This window comes from Cavia porcellus, unplaced genomic scaffold, assembly GCF_034190915.1.
Source record: "Cavia porcellus strain 051 isolate PalLab524CR breed Dunkin Hartley unplaced genomic scaffold, mCavPor4.1 scaffold_19, whole genome shotgun sequence".
Classification (NCBI taxonomy): domain Eukaryota; kingdom Metazoa; phylum Chordata; class Mammalia; order Rodentia; family Caviidae; genus Cavia; species Cavia porcellus.
In genome coordinates this window covers 34,177,401-34,198,637 of record NW_026947502.1, presented here as the reverse complement: position 1 = coordinate 34,198,637, position 21,237 = coordinate 34,177,401, and the positions used below count along the sequence as shown (strand labels likewise).

Genomic DNA, 21,237 nt, shown 5'->3' with positions numbered 1-21,237 from the left:
CCTGTTTATAAAAGCTTTGTTTCCATTTTTCCTTCTTTTCTTACTTTTCCACAGTTTTCTTTTTGTATATCTTATTTTTTTTTAAAATTAGAGGTTTCACACTTCTATTAAAAATGTGTTTGAAATATACATAGATGCTCTGTAAATTCCATGTTGTTGTTTGTGTCTTAGAGTCCTCCTTCCTGGAAATTGAGCTGTCTTGCTTCCAATTGGACTCACCTGTAGGCCTGTGGCCTGGCAGCTTTACCCATAGATATTTTCACGCCTGGGGAGAAAGGGATTGAACCCAGGACCTTGGCACTAAGCTATATCCCCAGTCTTTTATACATTAGTTTAAAATTTTTTGAAGAAATACAAATAGAAAACAAATATATGAAAACATATTCAACATCATTGATCATTTAAGAAATGCAGGGGCTGGGGATTTAGCTCAGCAGCATAAGTGCCTGCCTTGCAAGCAGGCAGTCATGAGTTTGATCCCTGGTACCGATAAAAAGGAAAAAGACAAAAACAAAGCAAAACAAAACAAAAAAGAAATGCAAATTAAAACAACCCTAAGATTCCATCTCACACCAGAAAGAATGTCTATCATCAAAAAATCAGCCAGTAACAAATGCTGGTGGAGCTATGGGGAAAAAGAACCCTTCACGATTGGTAAGGGTCTCCAGCCCCAGAATGTTTCATAGATTATAGGGTTTGCTTCTGGAGATATGACATTCATCTCCATTAGTCTACCATGGGTAGACTGTGGAAATCAGTGTGGAGAGTCTTTAAAAAACTAGGATTGGGGGCTGGGAATTTAGCTCAGCGGCATAAGTGCCTGCCTTGCAAGCAGGCAGTTGTGAGTTCGATCCCTGGTACCGATAAAAAAATGAAAAAGACCAAAAAAAAAAAAAAAAAAACCACTAGGATAAGAGGTTCCATTCAACACAGCTATTCCCCTTCTGAGTGGGAGAATTAAAAACATTATACCATAGCAATATATGTGCCCCTATGTTTATAGAAGTACATTTGTAATAGTGAAATCTTAGAAACAATCCAAATGCTCATTAACCAAGGAATGTATGAAAAAAGATGTATTTTTTATACAATGGAGTACTACTTAACTATAAGGAAAGACAAACTTGGGGCTTTTAATGTAAATGGATATAACTAGAGACTATACTCATAAGCAAAATAAATAAGACTTGCATGTGTAAACTTGGTATTTTCTCCCTAGTGTAAGAAATTGAAAGAATAAATAAGATCCAAAATACAGTAGATATTGTGAAAGGGGAAGAACCTGCTCAAAGGAAAAGAACAACTGGGATAAGGGAAAGGAGAAATGAAGCAAGGGGAAATTACATATATATATATATATATATATATATATATATATATATATTCATATATGACAATTGCACTCTTATTCTATTAGTTTATGGAAAGGAATAGGTAGAGCTTGTACTGTTTTATCAATTTTGCATATCTATAGCTGCTAATCTGAGCAACTATTTTGAAAATAACAATATGCAATATAATAATCATTGTTAATTTCCTCCCATTTTATTTTGAAGTTTATATCATTTTTGCCATTATTGTTTGTCTTCTTTTTATCTATTTAAAATAAAAAAATGAATTGCTAAGCTGCCCAGGATTGGCTCAGGCTTATTATTCTGCTGTTCCTGTGCTGAGAGTATGGGCATGCACCATCTCACCAGAAGGTACTGTAGCTTTTCTACATTCTCTGAGTTCTCTGAGTTCTTTCAACTTGTAATGCAATAAATGCATTTACTCTCACATGAATGTCAGTTAGGTTAGCTGGCTATAAAATTTGGTGCTCCATTTGAATGTCATGATCCATTGACTTCTGCATCAAATGTTTAATTTGTTCCCTTTTTTGGTCTCTCTAGAAAACAGGAAGATAGGTGAAAATTACTTTTGGATAAATTTTTTTTTGTCTTTTTCCTTTTTTATCGGTACCGGTGATTGAACTCACGACTGCCTGCTTACAAGGCAGGCACTTATGCCGCTGAGCTAAATTCCCAGCCCCCTTGGATAAATTTTTTATTTTCATCTTTCAGTTCTTCCATTGAATTTTCTATTTGAGTTATTATATTATTAATTTTAAAGTTCTTTCTTACACTCTGTTTTCTTAAAATTGACTATTATTCTTGTTTCTTGAATGTGGAATCTTATTTTCATGAAAGATTTCGAGCATTTACATGTCTTTATTAGATCTATTTTCCCTTTTTTCTTTGTCTGTTTGCTTTGTTCTTTCATACGACAGAAATTTTTCACATTTCAGAGGATCCGTAACTGACTCTAAGTTGGTTGTTCATATTTAACACTAAGGTTATAAAGAGATATTTGACATGTAGGTGAGTGTGTGTCTCTGTGGGTGTGTGTTAGAGAGGGGCGAGAGAGACAGACAGACAGATACATACACAGAGATGTGGGAGACCAGATAATAAGAACTGAGGACTAAGTGACCTCCTCCTTGAGCACAAAGGAGAAGGAGGTAAGCTGTGTTCCTTTGGCAGTGCAGTAGCTGAGGGCACTTTCAGCTTCTAGGGAAAGGCCAACGCTGCTGAGGTCTGGTTGTTACCAGGAGAAATACTTTAGATAATAGCAAGCACATGAATTTTGTGCTACCCTAATTGCTTGAACCCATGTCTAAGTGAATAAAAGCAAAGTATGGTGGATGCTCAGGGCTCTCTGTCCACTAGAGGTAAGAGCCCCTGGCTTCCACATTATAAGCTAACTCTATGCCTGTCTGTTATCCTTGTTAGTCCCTCTGGGTCAGGGAACAAAGTGGCACACTGAGTCCTTCTCAATGACACCCAAATAGAGACCTGACCAGAGTAGGCTGTTCCATACAAGAGGTACCTAGATATGGAGTGCTGGTTTCCTACACAGGCACTGACCAATTAACAGGTTTTGCTATAGGTTTGCTGTATATATCAATCAAATTTAAGAATCTGATTATCTTTTCTCTGGATAAAAATTGCCTGGTTTTCAGAAAGGAGGGAAACGCCCTACTTCTAGCTTTTGAGAATAAGGTAGGAGAATGGGGCAACACACATGGAGACATCTCGCCTTTATGTCTAATATGCTAATGTTCTTTGATCCCCAAGCCTCTCTGGTCTAATTAAAACTTTGGTTTCCTTGGGAATAAGTAAGTGGAGTCAGTCACCTGGTTGTGTGGGTTGAGGAGGAAGCTTGGGGAGCATTTCTATACTGCAGAATTTCTACATTCTCCTGTTTTCAGCTTTGTACCTCATATTTTCCACATTTTGCCTTTCCTTGCACCTAAATCCTACACTTGTCTAGGATTCTGTGGGTGAGATATGGGGAGAGAGGAATTAGCTTATTTTAGCTAGCAGCAATTTGCAGACATATTGGTGGGAGCCTCCCTTGATCTGCTGTGTAAGTTACCAATTCCCTATCCATTTTCTGTCTTTCTAAAGTTTGTGGAAAATTTTCATTCATTGTTATCTCTTTTCTCACTCTTTTTTTCCCTTTGGTATTATAAAATTTCTTAACTACATTCAGTGGGGTTTGCCAAAGGAGAAGTGATGGATGTTTTTAGTCAATTAGTCATATTTAGTTGGATGTCTTGTATTTCTATGTTTTTGTTCTTTTACAAAATTGAACACAAACATGGTTGGCTTCAATCCATGGAGTATTAGTGGAAATAGAAATTTACTGCTTGTGGCTTACCAAATAAATCTATTTTTTCCCCAAACTGTACAATATTTTTATACTGTATTTTTTCCCTCAAGGGATAGATATTCATTCTTTTTTTCTGTAGCCTAATATTCAAATGTTTGTAAAAAATAAGGAAGCACATACAAATATACCTAGGTAACAAAATCAAAGCATTATTGGAGGGGATATGGCCATCTCTTACTGGCTTGAAAAGTTTGTCTATCTTTTAGGAAAGTCCAAATTTAGAGTGTAAAAACAGTTTAGAGATGGTGATATGCATGGCACAAAAATCATCAACAGGGGCATTGAAGACTGGTGGCCAACACAAGAGTTTAAAATCGGAGGTTGCCCTCAATGCTTCCCAACCAACTGCCATGGTATCCACAGTGTCTACACTGTTCTCTCTTGAGCTCTTCCTGTCCTTCAGCACCCATTCAGGTGGTTCTTCCACTGGAACCTGTCCTGGTTAGGCTCTTGGTCCTTCATACTTCATCCCTGCTTTCTTCTCCAAACCCTTGTGGTGGATTCCAGATGCTGTTCTATGATCTGTTGCTGAGCTGCAATGAAGTTGCATTGGGCTTTTAGAAAGATTAGAAAAATAAAGCAGTGGAAACAATGTCTATGTATTTGGGTCCATATATTGTGAAGTACCAGCTCTTATTTCTGAATAAGGACTGTCCTCTATTAGGACACCACTCTTTATTCTTATTCTTAAGTACTGGGGAAAGGTCATTTATAAAACAACAATGATAGTAAAAAATAGTCATACAAATGTTTAGTGGGCAAAATGACAGATTATAAACACCAGAAACTGAACTCTTCCCTAGGGTACCAGAATTCACGTGGGAGTTGCCATCCCAGCATACCACCTATGGCCTTAGCTAAACCCCTGCTGCTTAGATTTTGTCTTATAATGAATATCTTTATCCTAGTTTCTGTTTCTGTAGTTTGTGTGTAGGGTTCTTAGAAAGCACTCAGTACATCACTGCTAACTACTGGATGAACTGGTCACATTCCCCTGCTGCTGGTTAATTTTAAGGACTTGTCTTCAGGGAGCTGTTGCTAATAAATAGTGTAAAACTCCGGTTTTAATAATACTGCTATTATTCTGTGGTCTTTGCCAAGATACTTCCCTGCCCTCCTGTCCCCACTGCTGTTTTCAAAGGGTGGTAAGTTCAAGCCTGGTAGGATCATAGGGATCCAATTTCTCCAAGTATTTCCTCTTTCTTCCTCCTCAGTATATTACTCATCCTTCCCTGCCCCTCCCACTGAACTATGGGCTCCTTAAGGGACCCTGTTTAATTCATCACTGTATTCTTTCTGCCTCTGGCAAGTAACCCAATTGCTGGAATATGGTGGACAGTCAACATGTGTAGAACACTAGTAAAGAATCATGGTTACATAATTTTCACAGGACATAAAATTAGCAAGTGCCTCCATGCTTTAGTCATTTACTAGGAGCAAACAAAGACTGAAAATCTTGTAAGTCGCAAATCATAAGGAACTAGTGAATGGATTGACTGAAGTTGTAAACCTTTTAAAATTATATGAAAAATCTTGTGACTGTTTGGGGTGTGTGCATGTGTCTGGAGAAGGGTTTTCATAGCTATATGTTTGAAAGCTTATGAACCCTCAAAGAAAATGAGGCTTGAATTATGACCAAATACACCTGAATGTATATTCTAAGACAGAAAATGCTGCATCAACATGAGGGATTTTTGTTATTCATGAGTCTTGAATGCCTAACTTTCTAGCTTTACCATGTCTTTTGTTGTTCTTTCTTGGACACTGCATGGCTTTGAGTCCTGGATTTTATTACGGGAGACTAAACCTGGAGTCAGAGTTGCTGAAGTTGGTGCATGAATCTGAAGCTCCAGGTGACTCAAAGAGATTTGGGATTTTTAACTAACTGTTTTGTTTCACAAACAGGATCATAATTTGCTCTTATTTACTTTTAAATTATAAATGATTATTCAGTAATTTTTTTCTTCTTTTAAAACAGGCTCTTGAAAACACTGCCTTAATGAAAAATAAAACTTAAAAGCAGCTGTGGTGCTGGTATGTAATGATTGAACTGTAATTAAGAGTCGCAATTATTCCCAATTAGGAATTTGGAATGCCAAAGTAGGAACCCAAATCAATGTAAGCCAGGGAAGGGAGGATCGAGCTGAGACAGGCAGAGTCTGGTGGGTGGGCAAGGGTGTCTTAGGGACCCCTTAGCATCCAATTGAAGAAGTTTGGTCCCAGAAGTTTTTAGGGATTGATTCCTCTTTTATAGTAGAGTTACAGAGCGAAGGTTCTGCCTTTTTCCTATCTGGAGTGGAAAGAGAATCCTGCTTAAAGGAAAATGTTTGCAAATGATGTTCCCCTGAAGACTTCTGAGGCTTATAAATTCAAGCATAGAGAAGACACACTTTCCTCCTTATGAAAATGAGATTCATTTGATGGTGTGTCAGGGGCCAGTGCCACACAGAAGTGCCAAGACCTGAAGACATTTCTAGGATGCCAGCTTTCCCCACCCCTATAATTTTGTGCTACTTCACCCACACCTCCTTTCCCCTTGATTACATCAGAAATTTTAATTATTTTGACCTTATTCTCACAGTTAACATGACAGAGGTTCTATGCTCCCATAGCTCTACTTTTAGATCACAAATGAACCCAACCTAGGACTTGAAACTGTGGTCCCATCAGGGGCAGTGTGGGATCCATGCTTGTATTATTTGGAGTGTTGTCATGGTCTTCCTTTTTTTTTTCTTTTTTCTTTTTTAAATTTATTTAAAAGGAAAAAGAGAAAAAACAAAACAAAACAAAGCAGTGTAAGGGTAAAAGTAATACAGAACTACAAAAAAACAGTAAGAAATCACTGGTTAATAGATTACATATTATCATCTTAGAGATAGTTGCTCAAATCATAGTATCAAAGCATACAAAGTGGATACTCAAACAGTGAGACTGCAAACAGTTGTGTTCAATAATCCAACCAAAAACATTAATATGGTCAGCTATTTAACACCCCTAAACACTCTTGCTGTTGTATCATTTAGAACTCTTTTTTTTCCCTCTCTTTTTTACAACAAAATTTACTCATTTTAGGTTTTATTACTCCTTAGTTCTTATTACCTTTTTTTGGCGGGGGAGAGAATAAAGTCAAATATGGCAAAACAAAGCTGTCAGTCAAATCAAGGATAGACATAGCACATGATGTAAAACAGTACAAGGTTATCAACAATGGTTATCAACAATGTCTCTTGTTTCCTTAAAAAGAATTGTCTATCTCATTATATATTATAAAGTTGAACAAAACAGTAGAGAACAAGACCAATAAAACTTAAGCATTGTAAACATTACAGGACTTCCAAAGGAGACAATAGTCAAACCAGAATGGGCATCTTAGTGATTCTTATTGCCTTCAAAGTAGTTGCCTATACCCTCAAACTTGATACTATCATACAGAAAGGAACAGAGTCTAATCAGTCAAAACAAGATAGTGTGAGTATTACAAGTTAATAGGAAATTAACTTGTAATCAAAACAAGTTAATAGGAAATCAAAAAAGTTACTATTATATACCCTGATAATTTTTTAAATTTTTCCCCTTAATTAAAAAAACATAAAAAATAACTAAATAATTTTTTAATGAATAAGGCAGAGATTGAGATAAAACAGGACATAACAATATAACAATACAGGTCAAAGCATGACTGTTTCAGCAAACTAGTAGTTCACCACCAAATAACCTGACTTAATAGTAGTTACCATAGTGTCTGTCTTTTTCCTTGAAATATTTGAATAAAACTTCATATACTATAGCTTCAAGTATTTCCATAACAAGAAGCCCAGAATAAAGCCTTTCCAATTAATAAGTGAAAACTTTATAAGGCTTCAAGGCCACCTAATGGGGAATCATGATTACCACATATTTTTATATATTTGAATCATTACTTACATTAGGGAAACTATTCGGTATTCATACATGCGAGATTGATTTATTTCACTTATGAGTATGGTCTCAAGCTGCGCCCATTTATTGATAAATATCTCAATGTGATCCTTCTTTATAGCTAAATAATACTCCATTGTATAGAAATACCACAACTTTTTTATCCATTCCTCAGTTGATGGACACATGGTCTTCCTGATGGTGCTATTTCCCATTGAGGCCTGTGCTTGCAATTGTGATAACAGTGATTGAGCCAGAACGGGAGGAGGATGCATATCTGAGAAACGGCAAGCCTGAAAGACCTCTTGATAATACAATGCATATGACAGAACTATGGTTGAATGTGGCTAGAAAAGCCCTCTATGGTAGCTCATGGCAGTGGACTTTGACACCTAGGTCTCACCTACCAGCATAACCTGGTGAGGGCCCATAGCAGGATTGTGAATGACAAAGAGACCTGACTAGAGCTGAACTCTGTAAGATGTGCGTCAGGCTTTTTTCCCCTGGGTGTTGATAGTTGAGGGAAGCTTTAGAGCAGGAAGATGTGCTGGGGGGAGGAGTAATGATGATCTGGGAGAAAACTGGGCCAGTGTAGTGGGCAGTCATTGCACAGGTGGGTGAGGAGCAGCAAGAGGGTTGATCAGCAATAATGGTGAGGTAGAGATATTTTGAAGTTAGATAATTGTAAGGGGAGACATAGAGAGAGAGAGAAAGAGAGAGAGAGAGAGAGAGAGAGAGAGAGAGAGAGAGAATGGAAGCAAAAGCAGAGGGAAGAGGAGGGAGAGGAAGAAATGTTTGAAAACAACAGGCAGGAGAGAGTGAGTTTGAAATGAATCATGTTATTTGATATTTGAGATGAAAGAATGTCCATCTGAAAGTGTGCAACCAACATTACAGGAATGGAGTTGGGTTGTGGCATCCCTGGTGAGAGAAAACCCAAATACCAAGGGATGCCTCTCTGAACCCAGGGTGAGTGAAGACTCCTGAAAAAGCAATCCTTCTGCTAGACCTCCTGGCTTTCTTTGGGTCTTCACCTTTGGGGACTGGGAGCTGGGGTTTTGGGTCTGTGGGTTCATTGTGACTCTTGGTTTAGAAGGCTATGAGAAGCTACGATACTGTGACCCTGAAACAGGGCAGATCTAATCACACCTATCACTGTTAGCTGTAAAACACTGGCTAATTTATTTGACCTTCAATTTCCTTATCAGTAAAATGGGATAATAATATGACCTGCCTCATGGGGTCATGGAACAAATACTTACTAAGTACTTTTTGTGTGCCTAGCACAGTGGGCTTACAGAGATAAGATGTGATGCATACCTACCTGGAAACCTGGAAGAAGAGAGACAATAAATGCAGTAAAACATGGCAGCTGCTATAGAGACTGGACAGTGAGGGATAAGAACTCACAGGAGTTTACAAATCCCCTAGACAGTTCTCACACATATCAAGTTGACAATACAGCTTAACTGTCACATTCAAACCTTTGTCAATCCAACTCCCAAATACCTCTCCTCAAACCATATTTAATCTCCAAATAAATGCAAAGTTTAACCCAGAACACACACATATTCTATCTCTCTGTCTCTGTCTCTGTCTCTGTCTCTGTCTCTCTCTCTCTCTCTCTCTCTCTGTATTTGAAGGTGGGAGAGGTAGTTTTCTGCTTCCTGGAGAGGATGAAGCAGATGAATTTTGAAGACTGAGTAGAAATGAATCCAAATTTCTCAATCCTGGCTGTGCATGAGAATCACCTAGGGGCCAGGACTGTCCCTTATCCAGCAAACCAAATGATCTCTCAGTTGGGATGGGGTAGAGTAGATGGATCACAGGCATTGGTATAATTTTAAGGCATTTTGTGTGTTTATTATATGCACTTGTGACAGTTAAACTGGACTTTCAATGTGATTGGCTTGAGGGACCCTTAGGAGATTAGTAAAGCTTACTTCTGGATTTGTCTTGGTGGGTTGTGGAGGTAAGACCTTGTGTACTGTGTCTGGTCCATGACCTCATCCTTTTTCATGCTGTTCCCCTTCCTGCTTCCTGGCTGCCAGGAAGTAAGAATTTTGCCCTGCCACACCCTTCTACCACAGTGTTTCTGCCTTGGAGACATCAAACCGTGGATTGAAATCTCTGAAACCACAAGCCAGATTGAATCTTTTCTCTTTTAAATTGAGAGTTTTGGATATTTTGTCTAGGTTGTACCCCAAAAACGAGCCCCAAAGTGGTGCCCAAAAATGGGGCAAGACATCTTTTTTTTTTTAAAAGAGTGCTTTTATTTATCCTGGCACCAGCAACACAGTGCAGTTGGAGTTTGCAAAACTGTGTAACTCGCTTAAAGTTTTGACAGACTTTTATAGAAAGGACAGTTACAAAATAAATGATTTGTGTGGATCAGGAATGAGGAAATCCTTTGCTTCCCTTTGCTTGAGGACAGAGAAGATTCCCAGGAATTTACAGTCCTTTGTCAGCTAATTTCAGCACTTAATTTTAGATAACATCTTTCCTTTGCAGAGGGGAACAATGGTTAACATATCAATCAGATCATCCAGGAAGATGGTGCATACAGAACAGTTTGAAGGTGCTACAGTTATTTTACAACAATGTGGCAGGTGCCCCAGGATGTCTGATTATAGAAAATAGTTGCGTTTGTAAGGGAATTAACAGGTAATTTGGTCATATAAGTTGGGCATTGGCAAACATAACACAGGATGACAAAGCTCTTTTTGCTAGTGTACAGCATCTAGCAATGGGAAAGCTGATTAATACAGAAAATTGGTACCAGAGAATTGGGGTAAATGATGTGACTCTACTTGGTAATCATTGTGATTATACTTTTATAAAGTTCAGAAACTTTTGGAAATGATTTATTAAGAGTTTGGAAAATTTTAGGGTGTGATTTAGAGAAGACCAATAATATTATAAGCAGAACCTGGTGGGCAGTTCTGGGAACACCTCAGAAGACCAGAGTGCGGATAGGAATGCAGGAAGTAAAGACCAGATGCATAAAATTTCAGACAGAGCCTCTATTGGGAATTGGATTAGAGGCCATGCATATTTCATTCTCTCAAAACTGACAAAGAACTTATCTACATTTTGCTCATATCCTGAAACTTTTTGGAAGGCTTAGCTAATTGATCTGGAGGAGGAAATTTCTTTCTTTTTTCTTCCTTCTTTTTTTTTTTTTTCTTTTTGAGACAAGGTCTTCCTATGTAATCCAGGCTAGCCTCAGACTTGAGGCAATCTTCCTGCCTCAGCCTCCGGAATGTTGGGATTATAGGGGGGTGCACCACCACACCTGCCTTAAGGAGGAAGAAATTTCAAGGCAGCACAGTGTTAGACTGTGGTATAGGTACTACTCACTGCTTTTAGGCCAGATTCATAGTAAGAATTATAGCAAAAAGCATAGCAGAAAGATTGAAAAACTTAAACTTGTGTCAGAAAAAATGCATGTGCAAAGTTGGTGCTAAATGAGTGTGGTGGCTGAAGAGCTTTTATCATGAAAAAGAAACTGGGACAAGAAGAAAGCTGCCTTGAGGCATGACCAAGACCTCACCCATCAAAGGCCTATGGTGTGAAGTATAAACCTCTCATTTGAGCAGAGAGCCCTGGGCCCTTTTGCTTAAGAAAGGCCTCCCAAGGCAACTGAATCCCCAGGAATCATTTCACTATGCCCAGTCACCCAGAAACCTAGGGGCTGCAGCATCCATGGTCCCGCAGGACCTAGCTATGGCGGACCTTGGCGTTGTTTACGTGATGCTGGTTTTTCAGGCATGCAGAATGTATGCACTGTAGGGTCATGAAGGCTTCTACCAAGACTTCAAAGGAAGTGCTGGGAGGCCAGGCAGTGCCCCTCAGAGATGAGTACATTAAGCTATAGGAATGAAGCTGAAGATGCAGCAGACACCATGGAAGCCTGAAGTGCTAGGTACATGGAGGGTCTGCTGTGAAAACACACAGGCCGTGATTGAAGCCAACCTATGAGAGAGGTGATGTGAGCTGCAAACAGCAAGGGACTGGTGGAGCCACCAGTCCCTTTGTAATTCATAGCTTACCACCATGTACCTTGAATGATGAACATCCAGCTATAGGACGGAACATTTACCCTACCGAATTTTGGTTTTGTTTTGTTTAATATTTTCCTATTCCCAAATTCCTCATTTTTGGAATGGGAATGTTACTTTGTATATTGTGTATTGGGTGGATTTAACTTGCTTTTTGAATTTTTAGGGGTTTACAGCTAATAGTTGTCTTGACACTCAGAGGAGCCTCTGGACTTGGTCTTTTGAGCAACGCTGAAATTGTTGAGACTGTGGGGGAGAATATCAGTGTTCAGCCATGTGTGGAATAGTTGCATCATATTAAGTAGAAGTATAACTTTATGTTTATTTGGAGATTAAAAATGGCTTGAGGAGAGGTATGTGTGTGTCATGTTGACAAGCGCCGGAATAGAGCAGTTAAATTGGACTGTTGCCTTGATTGGTATGAGAGCTTCCATACCATAAAGTATGCTTCTGGATATGTCTGGATGGGTCATGGAGGCATAATTTTGAGGCATAACTTGTACCTGGCCCTTTCCTCTCTTATGTTGTTCCCATATTTTGTTTTCTAGCTGCCATGAAGTGAGTGATTTATTCTGCCATGCTCTTTGGCCACAGTGTTTCTGTGTTGTACTTAACTGACCATGAACTGAAACCTCTGAAACTGTGAGTCAAATTAGACTTTTCCTCCATTAAGTTGTGGGTGTTAAGTATTTTATCCAGTAGTGGAGTGCTGACCAATGCAGAAGAAGCCAACATACAGAGCATCTGAATTAGTTATGGAAGGAGTTGGAAGAAACAGTAGATTCTGCTATAAAAAGTGGCATGGAAAGAAGCCTAGAGAGAGAGGGAATGATGGGTCAGACGGGCTGCAAAATCAGTTTAGTATATTGTTTTAAGGACTGCAGGTCATGGGTTTTTAGAGTCATGAATCCAATTTAGTATGGCATGACCAACTTTAAAAAAGAACTGGAAGAAGGTGGGATGGAAAGCACAGGGCCTGTGGTGTACAGGATGTGTCACCGTTTCTAGGAACATAAGCAACTACACGTACTGTGTCTCCTGCAAAATGTCCTTTTGCCATGAGCACAGCCATAAGTTTCTGAGAAATGCTGGCTTAGCTAGACTGAGTGCAGGGAGAGGGGAGACCAGGAATCTCTGGGAACAGGCCCACAAAAGGTGGTTGGATTATTTCCCTAGGGAAATGGGGGACCTTCGAAGGGTTTCAAACACAGAGCAACAAAGAGACCTCGTCATTTCAGAGTTGACCTTCACCTGTGAGGGCAGTGAGCAGTAGTCAGAGAGAATGCCACTGTGGGTGCCTGTGAGCAGGGATGTGGTTTCATGGGTGGTAGTTTAGGGAAGAAGGTGATGGCACATGTAAAGGTGCCATCAGGTCTGAAGGTGAACCTTGGCCTCTGCCTTTCTTTTTGCTTTACCTGCTTCTTCTGTGGTGGGTCCCTGGCCCCGGCACAGACAGTCCCCTCAGGCCCAGTCACGTGGGCCTACTTTAGGATCTCAGCAGCATTTTCCTCCTCATTGCTCCCCCTCTTTATGTATGTATCTGCGGAGCCCAGCATCACTCTGGTGATTCAAGCACAGGAAAGAAAAGCCTCCAGAACCTTTCTTTAAACTGAGGCACTATTTGGGCTTTCTGCTTCCCTAGATTTAAAAATAGCAGGAGAGAGATGTAACTAATGGTTTGAGAGAAAATTTCCTTTGAGCAGATTTCAGACATCAGTGTTGAGCCCTGAGGGAGATGTTCAGAAAGTTCTGGATTGGAATACACTGCATTTTGTCTCATCTGGGGTGGGGGCACTCTGTGGGCTTCCTCTTCAGTAGGGTTTGTGGGGACTTGGTAGTGCTAGGGGCTCCGGTTAGAGGCAGGAACAGCCAACTAGTGCCTTTCTGCAATTCCTCCTGGGCTGGGTTTCAGGCAGCAAGATGTGGTCAGGCAGTGCCTGCTTTTGAGGGTACACTGGAATAACAAATTGCAACAGTGCCCTCTCTCCTGCCACTTCTCCTTCCACTTCAGCCACAATGGTCACCTAGTATTTCCTGATCAATTGTCCCCCTGCCATGGTGCTTTTGTTCCTGTTCTACTACTTGGAATAGTGTCCCACATCTTCACAACTGTCCTTGCCCAGAGCTACCTTTCCTACAGATGGCCTTGCCTGACCATCCCAAGACAACTTTTCTTCCAACAAGTCTTAGTTTTTTCATCTTGTTTTACTTTTCTTGGACTGAATTGTTCCTTACACGAGAGGATTCCTTTGTTGGTTGTTATGGTCTCTTCCCTCTCGGGGGCAGGTTCAACAGAGGCAGGGATCACATCTGTCTCTCTTGTTCCTCCCAGCATCTTTCATGTGCAAAGTTGTTGTGCATTTGACACATGGTGATTGCTGAACAAACATTTCTTTAATGAATGAGTGATAAATGTGGGCATCACTGATGGACAGACTCATTCATTAGTTCTTCAGTTAAGGGCCAGGCATCTTCTTGATGAGAAGGTTTGACCTCCTTGGTTCATGTCCTAGAACTTTATGCAGCAGGTTGGTGTTGTCTACAGATTGACCCTGAGGTCTTTGCATTGAGCTACATTTTCAGCCCTTCTTTTTTCAAGACAGAGTCTTGCTAAGTGGTCTTGAACTTGTGATCTTCCTGCCTCACCCTCCTAGAGTGCTGAGATTATAGAATGTGACACTATGCCTGGAGGTTCCAGAGCTATGGGGGAGACAGCAACTTGCAGTGTAGGACTTCTGGGTTTTCTAGCTTATCATATTCCCCTGGGGCTGAGAATTTCTGCCTAGAAGGCATCCTGATTCCTTGGGGATTTCCAGGTGGTCTTTAGGGGTTTGTCCTGGGGGACTGACAATAGGGGTTCTGGTACAGCTGAGACTGACATGGCAGCTCTATCCACAGAGTCACCGTGGTTATGTAGGCAAAGCCCCACCACCAGCCCCAGACCCGGGAATCAGCAGCACCACATTCTCCATCAGGTCATGCTGCCTTCCCGTGTTTTCACGGCCTTCTCTGCACTGAGGCTAAAGCAGGCAGATTCCTTTCTTTGCTCCCTCTGTCATCCGCTCAGGCTGGTGATAGTCCCAGGGAAAATTTGGGGCTATGAACACCTTAGTTGCTGTAAATTTAAGTCTCTGCCCTCCAGGCTGGTGGAAAAGTCCAGCCCAGTTATTCCTGGGTATTGTCTAACTGCCTCTCCTCTGGAGAGTGCCAGGTTCTAGGTCTCAGGCAGTGCAAGGGGCTGGGAAGGCACTGGCCATTGCCCACATAACTGTCCATCCTCCCAGCCACATGGTGCTTTAGGCACTTTAGGCACAAGTGTCTGCTATTTGTTGGCCACATCCAGGAGGCAACCTGGCTTGTGGTTCCCAATGAGCCCCTAGCCTGTGTCTGTATGTGAGGAGAAATAGGAGAGTGTGCCTACTCAGAGAGGCCAGCTTTTAGCTACATGTCACAAGGATTCTGATATAAAACAGATGAGGAATTAGTCACAACTGATCAAGTGTTAGACAGACCGGGCCCTGCAGCATCTAAGAGGAAGGTCAGCATGTGAGGACTGCAGAGATAGTGGACGCCTCCTGTGGAAGATGATGGTGAACCTGTGTTCCAGGTGGGCTGATCTGAGAGTTCACTTTGGGGAGAAAATCAGCCTCCATTCCTCTACGAAACTCTGCAGCCCAAATGAAGTGAATTTACTGTAAAAGTTTTTTAAAAAAGTTAACTTGAACTTCTGAGCTCTGAAGGACTTGAAAAAAGTGTGCTGGGCTATTTATGCTTTAGTGTTCGGTCCCCTGCTGCCAGCCAGACCTGACAAAGTTGGGTTTGGGATGCTGCCGCCTCCTCATGGCGTTGCTTCTCTTTATAACAGCGGGTGGCCTTGAAATGTAAGGGAACGAGTTCACCTGTCACAGGCCTGAGCTGTTCCTCGGCAGTCGCCCCCAGCTCTGCTTCTGCTGCAAGGGGGCAGGTTAGAATCCAGCCCCTGAGAAAAGGGATCTGGAGCTCACAGAAGCTGGCAGGTGCTTTTCATAGCTTTCAATGAGTTCTGAGCTGACAAATCACCTCAGAGGCACCTGCTTCTCTGGACAGAGTGTTTTGAAAAGAAGCCAATTCCATTTAAATGATGGCATTTTGAATATTTTTTCACACTCAGTATCCCCTGTCTTCTTTTCTATTTTCTATAGGAAAAGTGTGAATGTGAATTAAAATGGCCCAGGAAAGGCTAGGCATAAATATTAAAACATTTGACAGCTAGTTAAAGGAAATTTATGTCTACCATTTCTCTCTGTTGCAGAAATTTGCCTTTATTTTCGGTGGTGATTGTTAACCCAGACCTCACAAGATGTCTTTCTGGGTGCTTGCTCACTCTTTATCAGTCCACAAGCTCTTCCACTTGGCTCCGTATCTGGTGGTCTTGGGAACACTTAAGTGCTCTTTGTCTACACACGCTTTGGGGGGACTCTAATGCCAAGTGGATCCGGCATGGAAATAAATGAGCAATAGAGGCTGCAGGCCAGGCTGGACTGGGGCAAGCATGCCTGTCAGAAAGGGCCACTGCTACTGCGACATCAGATCACTGCTACTAGGACACAGCGCTAGGGTGCCCAGGCCTCTGAGCTGACCGGCAATTGATTTTTTAGTGATAGTTTTAGTCTGAAAGTCTGACTTTGTCATGTGGAGGGAAGAACCTCCTTGTAGTGCTGTGGAATCTGTGCTGTTCATGCTCTGTATTATTAGGGTGACACTGAACAAGTCCCAGGAACCCATTGGTCTCAGTGACCTTGAGCAAGTCACACAACCTATGAGTCTCCATCTCTTTGTTCTTTTAAATAAAGAAAATTATGCCTGACTTACACATTAATTTTCTTGTGAAACTTAACCATCAATGACCAAGACTGGAAAAGACTAGATATCAGTGACTATCTTGCCTTTATGCAGCCAGCATGGGCTATAAAGAACTCATGAACCTGTCCATGTTCCAGATACATTTATCATTCCGACCCATGCCCAGGAGAGGTGTGGCTTGACGACTCTCTCCAAATCTACCAACATGATTCCCCACATCCTGCATGGCACGGACCACTTGCACAACTTAACACTATTGAGAAATTGTGTGTTTCTTGGTTTGTTTAAATAGGATTTTTGAACATGAGGTCATGAACAGCAACAACATAGGAATCCAAGCAGCCAAATTGATAAATTTGAAATTCAATTAACTGAGCTCAGGACCACTCATATACAGACCCCCGTTTCAGGGTTCAAACAAGTGGCACCAAACTGGAAAGTTATAGAGTTTTTAAAATAGAGAATCACAAAGACATCCTGTTGGAAACAATTTAGCTCTAATCTTTCATTAATTTTTGGTTGACCCCTGAATCCTGGTTCTTTTGTTGAGCAGGTTAATTTTTCTCCTTTGGGTACAGCTAATTCTGCTTTTCTCATGGGACTTATACCCTGAGTAATTTTCCATTTTTCTGAATACAGGGCATTAGTTAAATGCAGGGCTCAAGATGGCGTCAGTTATGCTAAGCTACAACAGAACACAGAAATGTTTTTCCTGGATGGTGTGTTCAGACTGGTGTCCCAAGGTATACTACTCTCCAGGGTGTGGAGAGAGATGAGGAAAGAACTTCATAATTAAGCCAGAAAGGAGTACATCACCTGGTCTCTTTCTTGCAGGAGCATGAGTTCTTGCTTGTTTTTGTTCTTGTGTATTGTTAGAGGAGACTGTGCAGAGTTCCTCAAACCTTCATTTATCAACTCCCTGACATTTCCTTAAGAGGCAGCACTGACCTAGATCAGCTGATGCATTTCTTCGCTTCACAGGCCTTTGCTGCGTCCAGCTCGAGTGTGGCATGGGGCAGGGGGCAGGTTTTGTCTTGACCCTGCTTCATGACCTTGACAGTATAGCAGAGGAGATTCCAGCAGTAATTCAGTAAGCACACACCTGCTATAAAATGGCACAGAAAGCCTGAGGTGAAGAAGGCAGTGTTCTAGGGAATTTGCCTCTTCCTGTGGGTGATCCAGAGGGAAACCATGAAGAATGCAGATGCATGAACCAAGCAGGAGAGACCTAGGCTATGGGCTGTGGTGCCTTCCAGAAATGGAGAGAACTCAGTTTGCCAAGATCCTGAGTGATGAGGGCTGGGGCCATACATGGGAGGTTGGAGAGGTGGCAGGGTTAGGCCACAGGAAAGATTTTGGATGGTATTTATCCTGAGAGTGATAGAGAATCTCTTTGGAGGAAGAGAGAAAAACTCAGAGGATTTTTAAAATTTAGGTTTTTGTGGTAGCTCATGGGGAAGCTGATGAAGATTATAGTAGCACGAATGTCTCCCAAACTGTTACTTGGTGAGGCCATTGCCTGATCACACTGGGACGCTGGGGTGGGTGGAAATGTCTGCATAAAGGATCCTCTGCCTGCGACCTATGTTGCAGGAGTCCTTTACGACAGAGCAGGTAGAATGGCAAAGCAACTCTGGATGCCTAAAAAGTACTGGGTTTTTTTCTGCTGTGCTCAGCTTTGTGACCTGTGGGTGCTGGCAGCTTTCCATGAAGGTGCAAAGCTTCCCTGGGAAGGGAGCTACTGCCTGCTAGGACACCTGTGCTGGGAAGGTCGCTCATGGTATTGTTCTTGTTCCTGTTTACCCTACAATCAAGAATTTGTTCGTTGTGTCTCCTTGTCTCAGAACTGATATTTAGAACTAATATCAGATATCTTCCATGTGTTCAAGATTTATTCAATAAATATTTATGTCATGTCTTGTCTAGGAGATAGAGGGGTGAGTGAGGTGGAAGAGATCCCCTGCTCTCACTGGGGCTCATTGGAAGATGGGGATAGGCAGTTAAACAGGGTTGACAAGCCTGAGGTGTGTGAGCCCTTGACTTCAGTCATAGGACCTGCTATCAAGGGTGGAGGAAGAGCATATGCTGGCAGCACAAGGCAAGGAGACAGAGAAGAGAGTCTCAGAGAAAGGAAATGGGTGTCCACAATTCCGAACAGGAGGACAGGGGTCATTTGGGAGCGAGGGAGATTCAGTGTGGTTGTAACATGGGTCAGGCATTGGCAAAGGACATTTTCAGATTTCCCTTTTGTTTCTATCTATCTTGCTTTGCTAGAGAAGCTTCCCTAGAGTCTCGCGTGTGTGTGTGTGTGTGTGTGTGTGTGTGTATGTGTGTGTGTGTGTGTGTGTGTGTGTGTGTGTGTGTTCCTGAGAAGCTTTGGTTTCAATTATCCAAAGCAATTATATATATATTTTTTTCTGATCACACCAGGTCATAGGCACCCTACACAATGATTCTCAGCTATTGCCTTTATGAAGGAACAGTGACATTCAAGAACTTGAGTTACAGGAATCATCACTGTATATTGTTGGAGCACACTGATTGCTAAGGAAAACTTTGGAGGGTACCTTGCACCAATGACTTGATATAATAGTAGGGACAAGGGACAACTTTTTTATTTAGCTAGAAATATGAGGGTAGTGGGGGATGTGTCAAACGCAGTGACCTTTCATGGTAGGAACTGAGGTGCCACTGTCGAAAAAATTACCTCAAGTGCCCAGGGGTACCAACTTTCTGTCAATAACAAGTGGTGCTAATTACTTTAAAGAATGTAGGGCAGGTGTTGCTGTCTGCAATTAATTGGCCTGCAGATCAGTAGGTCCTGGTTCAGGACCAGGAGAAAGGTGCCAGGCTCCTCCAGGGCAGAGCTCTACTTTCTCACTTCCCCCTTGCCTGACTCTGAAGGCAGCTCCTCTCTCCTCTTGTCACTGTGCTTTACTGAGCTCTCTTAACCTTTTCAGTGAACCAAAAATTTGATTGGCTAACCGCTCACCCCTCTGTCTGTTGAGAGTCTCCTAGACCTGCAGGGCAAGGATGAGTGGCCAGTTAATCAAAGTAGTCTGTATGGAAAAGGTCAGCTTGGTGGGGCCTCTACAATATATTTTCCTCCAATGAGAGGTATTAATATTCTCCCTCCATATTCCTTTTGGAATTTCCCAAGTCAATCCATGTAGACAGGAAATTGATTGGTGCTATGGATTCCTGAGAGCCATAATTTTAATGATAAAAAGCAACTGTGCCAAACGCAGTCCCTGTTCCTTCTTCCTTGTTGACCACTATTTCTTGGAAAGGTGGGCTGTGGTGCTGGCAGCTCCCAGTCCCTGTCACACTTCCTCTTCTTTCATATCAATTCATTACAAGTATAAGTGCTTGTGACAATATTAGGGAACCTTTATCCAGGGTCATTTTGTTCCAGACCCCGTGCCAAGCATTTCCCATGCATCATCTCAATGGATCCCTGTAATAGAATAGCCTCATGAGTTAATTACATTCCTTTGTCAGCCAGGGAAGCTGAAGCCCCTAAAGGTTAACTAACATGGTCAGTCCTCCCTGCTCCCTGCCCTCAGAAAGTTTGGAGCCAGAATTTTAATTCAGGAGTTCGGCTCCAAAGTCACTTTGTTAGTCCCCTCCTTCCTCCAGATCCTGAGTCCTATGGGGACAGAGTGGACATCTACCTTGCTGGCCTCTACACTACTGCTCTCAATGGAAGCTGAGCACTTAGGGTAAGCTCTCAAAAGGTTTGTTAATAAATGAACTTAGAACTCAAGCCTCATAGGGGTGTGAGAGCAAGAAGGCTGTCTGGGATCAGATTCACAGCCTTGCACCTAGTCAGGTGTGTTCTGTGGATTCCATGGAGGAATTGTGTGCATGGAAGGCTGGGCGGTACCCGCAGGGCATTTGCTGTTCTTGTTGAATTCAGCATAGAGCTGCCTTGGTTCTCAAAGGAAGCTCATTGTGAGGCACAGAGTTGTTATTGAAGGCAGTACTACAACAGTTGATATCTTTTCTTACTTTCCAAAATGGCTTTGAAATTAATTTATAATTGTCAACTGACCAAAAGTGGAAGAGAATCTAGACACTGCTCTCCAAGTGAGTGGCATGTTTGTGTGTGTGTACATGTGTCCAAATATCTCCATTCAACCCAGCATGCTGAAATTTTGTGCAGTAAACTCCTTTCATTATTACTGAGAAAACTGTTTCATTTTGGGAAAAAAGTATATAAACAAAACAGAAAGACATGCAACATAAAGTAAAATTTTCTTGAAAACTCACCACCTGGAGATATAGATAATTTGGTAAGATAATTTGGTGAGCATTTTCCAGTATTTGTGTCAAATATAATCTTTCAGAGGATAAAATTCTGTATATACCATCTTGCAATCTACTTTCCTCCCTTGTTTAATATGCTCGAGTGATCTTTCCATGTCAATGAACATGGTGGTTCATCATTCTTTTTAATGGCTATATAAGGCTCTATTGTATGGCTGTTTCATGATTAATTTAACCTGTCCCTTATAATTCACATTTTAGCCACATTCGTGTGACACTATAATTATCCCTTTAATCATCTGTCTCTCCTTCTAGGCTGTATGCTCATTGAAAATAGGGACATATCTAAAACTGCAGGCAAACAATAGGTATGCAACAAATGTTTGGATGGACAGACAGATGATTCAGTGAGAAGGAGAGGGAGAGGTTTTGT

At 41.4% G+C, this 21,237-nt stretch overlaps 1 protein-coding gene across 1 annotated transcript in view; it reads left to right on the top strand.

Moving 5' to 3' along the window:
• Spock1 (SPARC (osteonectin), cwcv and kazal like domains proteoglycan 1) overlaps nucleotides 1-21,237 on the top strand; it is a 666,821-nt gene that overhangs the window by 70,818 nt on the left and 574,766 nt on the right. The window lies entirely within an intron of this gene.